General features: G+C 44.9%; 1 protein-coding gene across 3 annotated transcripts in view; it reads left to right on the top strand.

Annotated features, from left to right (window-relative positions):
• Nucleotides 1-5,741, top strand: part of Fndc3b (fibronectin type III domain containing 3B) — a 291,701-nt gene that overhangs the window by 162,442 nt on the left and 123,518 nt on the right. The window lies entirely within an intron of this gene.

The raw sequence follows: 5,741 nt of genomic DNA, 5'->3' as shown, positions 1-5,741 counted from the left end.
GGCAAGACAAAACTTTTAAAGGATAAAATTTTAGTTCTATGCCTGGATAAGAGGGAGAGGTTTGGAGATAGAAGTTTGGGTGCCTGGGAATTTGGGGTGCTTAAAATCCAGGGGTGTGTTTATATTTTGAGTTTTTGTTCAAGGCTCAGCCGATCCTTATACTTCACCATTTCTCACTAATTAAGCATCTTTATTTTTTTCATTTTGCCTCCTTTGTTGGTTGTTCTTAACTGTAAGAACATCTTACAAACATTGTGAAAATAGGGAGAAAGCTTCAGAAGACTTGGAAAAGAACATATTTACAGTTTACTCAGAGATGGTGGCCACTGTTAGCTTATTTGGGTCCTATTCCATACCCCCTTTAAATTTTTCCTTGGTATCTATACCTTAAAATATTCAGAAACAGTAATTTTCCATTATTAATATTTTGGGGGGTTGGTTTTTGAGGTTTTTTTTCTTTTCTTTTGTAGAAGGAAAAAAATTGGCACCTACTTAGGAAAATTGTTGAAGCCCAGGCAAGAATCAATGAAGATTTATCTTTCTTTGATGTGAAAAACAGAGCCATTTCTTCACCGTGCAAGGCATACAGCAAACACTATAATTTCATCTTTTTTCCACCCTTACTTTCGTGTGAGGCAATTTGCCATTCTTTGAGTTGCCAGATTGTTGGCCAGTTTTTCTGCTGTTCTCAATCTCTGCACATAAGACTCACTGGAGGAAGAAAGGGTACAGACCAGGCTCCTGACGGGGTGTGGTAATGAATGACGTTCATGTCACCAGTCGGTTAATATAGAGGAACAAAGAATCTCAGCCTTCTCTTCTGCTCCCCGCTCATTTATTTTGAGAAAGTGTTTCATTCCATTGAACACAGTATGGTTCGCACCATTATGACAGCAAAAATAACACCCCCCTTTATGCTAAAGGCCATTAGTGGATACTATTTAAGACTGGACACTCTAATGGAGGAGAAGCTGTGCTTAAAAGTGGGCCTTTTCTTGCTAGTAGTGTTGCTGTCGTTCTATTAAATGCACAGTATTTCTAGGGAATCCTAGAAGAGAACAAAGGAGAAATTTTCTACCTTAGGATAGTTCTGATTTTGAGAGACTTCTATTAAAATTAACATAGAAAGGATAGAAGCAGAGCTGTAAATTCATGGTTGAAGCACACTGACAGTCCTTCCCAGCTGACAGTTCTGCTAGAAAATGCTGGAAGATTCTGGAAGTATATAGAAACAATGGAATAATTGTGATGTGGGGTTGGAAAGGAAGAGGAGGCCACAGTTGTGAGGCCTGTGACCACCTGTGTGAGGCTGACTTTTTTTCAAGGCCACGAATTGAAAGCAGCAAGGCAGGAGCTCTGTCCTAGCTGGAAGCTGTTTCAGGTGGGCTGAGAGTTTATTAACCTTCGGCAGTAGATTGTGTCTGTAACAGAATGCTACGGCGAAGTGGCCGAGAAAGTTGTTGTTAGTATGAAAAAAATTGAATTTAAAAGGCAATAGAATGTATGTTCATCTTCCAGGGCTGGATGAATTCCACACTTCAAAGGAACCCAGAGAAAAATGTCTGGGGAAACTTGTCATCAGCAAGAGATCTGAGGAGCAAGAAACAGAGTTGTCATGAAGTTGTGGGAAGAGAGAGTCTTAGTCAGGGTTTCTGTTGCTGCAATGAAACACCATGACCAAAAACAAGTTGGGGAGTAAATGGGTTTTTTTTTGATTTATGCTTCGACGTTACTGTTCATCATTAAAGGGAAGTCAAAACAGGAACTCAAAGAGAGCAGGATCCTGGAGGCAGGAGATGAAGCAAAGGCCATGGAGGGTGCTTCTGACTAGCTTGCTCCCCATGGCTTGCTCAGCCTGCTTTCTTAAAGACCCAGGGCCACCAACTCAGGGGTGGCACCACTCACGATGGGCTAGGCCCTCCCATGTGATCAATAATTAGGAAAATGCCCTACCGCCTGATCTAATGTCAGTATCTTCTCAAGTATTACTAACCCCAGGGAAACAAGGAACACTTATCCACTGTATGTGGTGGTGTCAGGTTGTCCGATCCACTCTGAACGACAGTCTCAAATGGTGAAGCAGTGTTACCATGTGTCCCAGCAGCCACATCATTAGGTGTGTAGGCAAAGAGACTGGAAAATACATGACTGTACAAACACACACACATAGGTTCTTAACACCTGATCAGCAGTGGTCAGTGTGGGATCAACCCACATGCCTGTCAGCTAAGAATGGATAGATGACTAGAGCATGGTAGGTAATTGAGGAGAAGCTAGGTGCAAAGCTGCATAGGGCTGGGGAGGGAGTGATGGGGAGTGACTGACTGCTGACCAGTTAGGGTAGTGTGTGTGGGTGATGAAACTGTTCAGAAAGTACATAGTGATGATGGTGTCCAAGCTAGAGACTGCTAAAATCTACTAAATCAGATGCTTTCAAAAGATGGACTTTCTGCTGTGTAAATCATATTCAACAAAGCTGTGACACAAGAGAGGGGACAGTGATAAACTCACTGCACTATGAAAGACAAGAAATAATGGTAGCTGGGGAAAGCCCTGCCGCCTTGGTGCTTTTGGTGCGGCAGAGCTGGTAGGAGTGTCTGTGACATTGTACACTGTGATTTAGTTGTCTGTAGTTTTCACCTCAGACCACATGTGAGGAACCTGAGGGTCAGTCTGCAGCCCAGGAATTTCTGAATATACTGGATTCTTTTCCTTTGCCTGCCATCTACAAGTCAGTGCCAGAGACTGCCTTGATGGAGGTGCTCCTGTCTGGCAGTGTGAGTGTCGCTGGGCAGTGTGCCTGCTGTGTGTCTCCAAAACACAAGCACCTGCTAATTATGTGTGTCGTCTGTTGGTGTAAGAAAACTGAGGGAAGCTAAGCAGATAAAGCTGTGTTACCACACGAGCATCTCAGGGTGGGTAGAAGACATCTTGAATGTAGCAGTAATTGGTGTTGCTGTTGAGGAGCTGAAAGCCTTTAAAGGCAAACTCATACGTCCAGTAAATCCATGCACTAAATCCTCGTGTGGTCGGTCGTGTGAAGACAGTCTTAGAGAGGACAGCGGACAGGCACAGTGGCGAGCAACCATGGAAGGGCTGGCACAGCCTGCATTTCTTTCAGAGAAAGACTTCCCCAAGGACCCGAGAGCGCCAGGCATCTGTCATTCGACTTGCTGGCCCCTGATAAAGCAGGACTTCACACATTTGGGGTGTGTGCATGATGCTTTAATTTTGATTGGATTATGGAGTTGAGAAAGATTTGAGAAAAAATTCACCTGACCTTTCAATTTGAGAAAAATTTCAACTACTAGAAATGCACATAGGTAAGACGGCGTGTTCACTCTTTCTGTCTAAGTGTTTGACAAAAGCCGCAGTCTGTCATAGCAGGGGAGGCACGAAGGCAGGGGCTGAAGCACCTGGTCACATCACATCCACGTCAGGAAGCAGAAAGAGATGACTGTGCTGCTGCCAGCTGTTTCTCTCCTCTTTTGCCAGCCTGGGACTGAGTAGCCCTGTGAAGTGGTGCCACCCACGTTTAGGGTAGGGCTTCCTTAACTAACCGAATATAGAAACTGCCTCACAGACTTGCCAAAGCTTTGTTCTCACAGTGTTTCCTGATCCCGAATCCTGCCAGACCTGGCAGTCAAGGGCAAGCATTGCAAAGGGGGACTTAGTCCTCCGGCTGTCACTGTTGTCATTCTCCTCACCTAAAAACACCCAGAGCAGTGGTTCTCAACCTGTGGGTCACGACCCTTCACAGGGGTCACCGAAGACCGTTAGACAACAGATTTATAACAGTAGCAAAATTATAGTTCTGAAGTCTCAGTGAAAATAATTTCATGGTTGGGGTCCCCACCACACGAGTAACTGTGTTATTAAAGGGTCACAGCATTTCAGATAGGGCTAGTAGAGCATTCAGAAATACTGTACCCATTAATAGAGGCTCTGTTCATGAGCCCTTCCCACTTAACTTTTCCATTTTCCTTTGCTGGGTACAGGAGTGCCTACTTGGTGTGGTAGAAGTGTGGCATTCCTTGCAGGCACCATAATGAAAAAGACTGCTCTGGTAGACGCAGAGTTTGGCGGGGCCTGCCTCGCTCAGTGTGCACCACACAGATAGAAAGAGTTTCCTTCTATTGGATATTGACTGTGGTTCTGTGGTTCCTGCCCCTCCGCCATTAGCTTTCTGGACAATTTATGTGTAAAGATGTCTTACGCATATGCCATGAACCTCATTTTCTACCTTAGGAACTAATAATTTTTGATGGCTTATTCACATGTCATAGGAAAGCTTCATGTTGACCCAAAGATCTAAAAAGTACATGGAAAGAGTTGAACACCCAATGGGTGTGCTATGGTCTAGGAGCCACTCTTCCCTCTCCAAGATGGCTGACATAAGAAAGATCATGCCTTGGTCAGAATAAGTGTCTTTTTATTTTGACAACAGAGATATACCTTTCTTTTTTTTTTTGACCTCTATCCTTCCTTTGGGGGAGTTAGTGAATGGATCGGTACTCAATGAATTAGATACCCCTATCCTGGGCAGAGAAAAGCATAGATTGGAATACACATTAGATTTGATTTGTGGGCCAGCACAATGGCTCCGTGGGTGAAGTGCTTGCCACCGAGCCTTACAGCCTGTGTTAGATCCCTGGACCCTCATGAGGGAAGGGGACTCCTGCAAATTGTCTTCTAGTATCCACTTATACTTTGTGGCACATGGCCTTACATATTTGTATGTGTGTGCACACACAAATAAGTAAATGTAATAAAATAAAATTTTGATTAAATTTTTATTTGGTTATTCTCCACACTTGGCCAGCAATGGGAGCTTCTGCAGAGAAGCCATGGACTGATTAGATAAAGTCACAGAGTAATGAGCTTATATGGAAGTGTTAGCCCAGGTTGCCTCCTTTTTATAACCGTAGCCTGTGGGTAAACCACTGCTTTGTTCTGCCATTAGCACTGTGCAAACCAGGAGCAGAAGGGAAGGTAGAGGTTGCCCTCTGCCCTGGCCCTCTGGGCTGCTGTCATAAGGAAGCTGGGCTCCTTCAAGCCTTGGGTCTGCTGAAGACGCTGCCCTATGAGGAGTGAGGGGGCTGTTCCACAGCATTGAGTGCACCTGAAAGGGAGAAAGCCCCTGGTTAGTCCCTGCCCACTGTTAGTGGATTTGGGGCTGTTTTAGTCTTAATTTACACCTTTTTGTATGAGGAACAATTGCAGAGCTAAAGGAGTGAGCTCAGCAGGGCTCCTTGCCACATAGTTGGTGTGCAGTTTTTTCTCTGCGCCCTCTCTCCCTCTCTGTGCCCAGCATTTGCTCTCATATTTCTGTCTTGTTTCTGTGATTCTGGCATCATGGGATTACAGAAGACAGGGTCAGTAGGCAAACACACAGAGAGGACCTGTGACGGCCAGTTATTTATTTGAATGGCTCTTACCTGCTCATGTCAGCTGTGTTTTAACACTGGCGCTCCATAGAGGGGGGTTATCTTCATTACTGCTCATCAGTGGACTGATACCCAGTTATCTGGGGGTGCCTGGCATAGCACAGGCATTTGTCAACACTCGCGGGGAGGAGGGGCCGTTTCTATCTTACAGGAGGAGGAAAGAATTTGAGGACATCTTGAGTCCTTTCTAACTGGAAATGAGGCGACTCTTCTGTTTATTTTGTCCTTCACAATGATGATGACCTGAGAGCGTAATTAAGTCTCCCCAGCCGCCCTCACGGGCACAGCCGTCTG

This window comes from Microtus ochrogaster, chromosome 1 (genome assembly GCF_000317375.1).
Source record: "Microtus ochrogaster isolate Prairie Vole_2 chromosome 1, MicOch1.0, whole genome shotgun sequence".
NCBI lineage: Eukaryota > Metazoa > Chordata > Mammalia > Rodentia > Cricetidae > Microtus > Microtus ochrogaster.
This window is presented reverse-complemented; position numbering and strand designations above follow the sequence as displayed.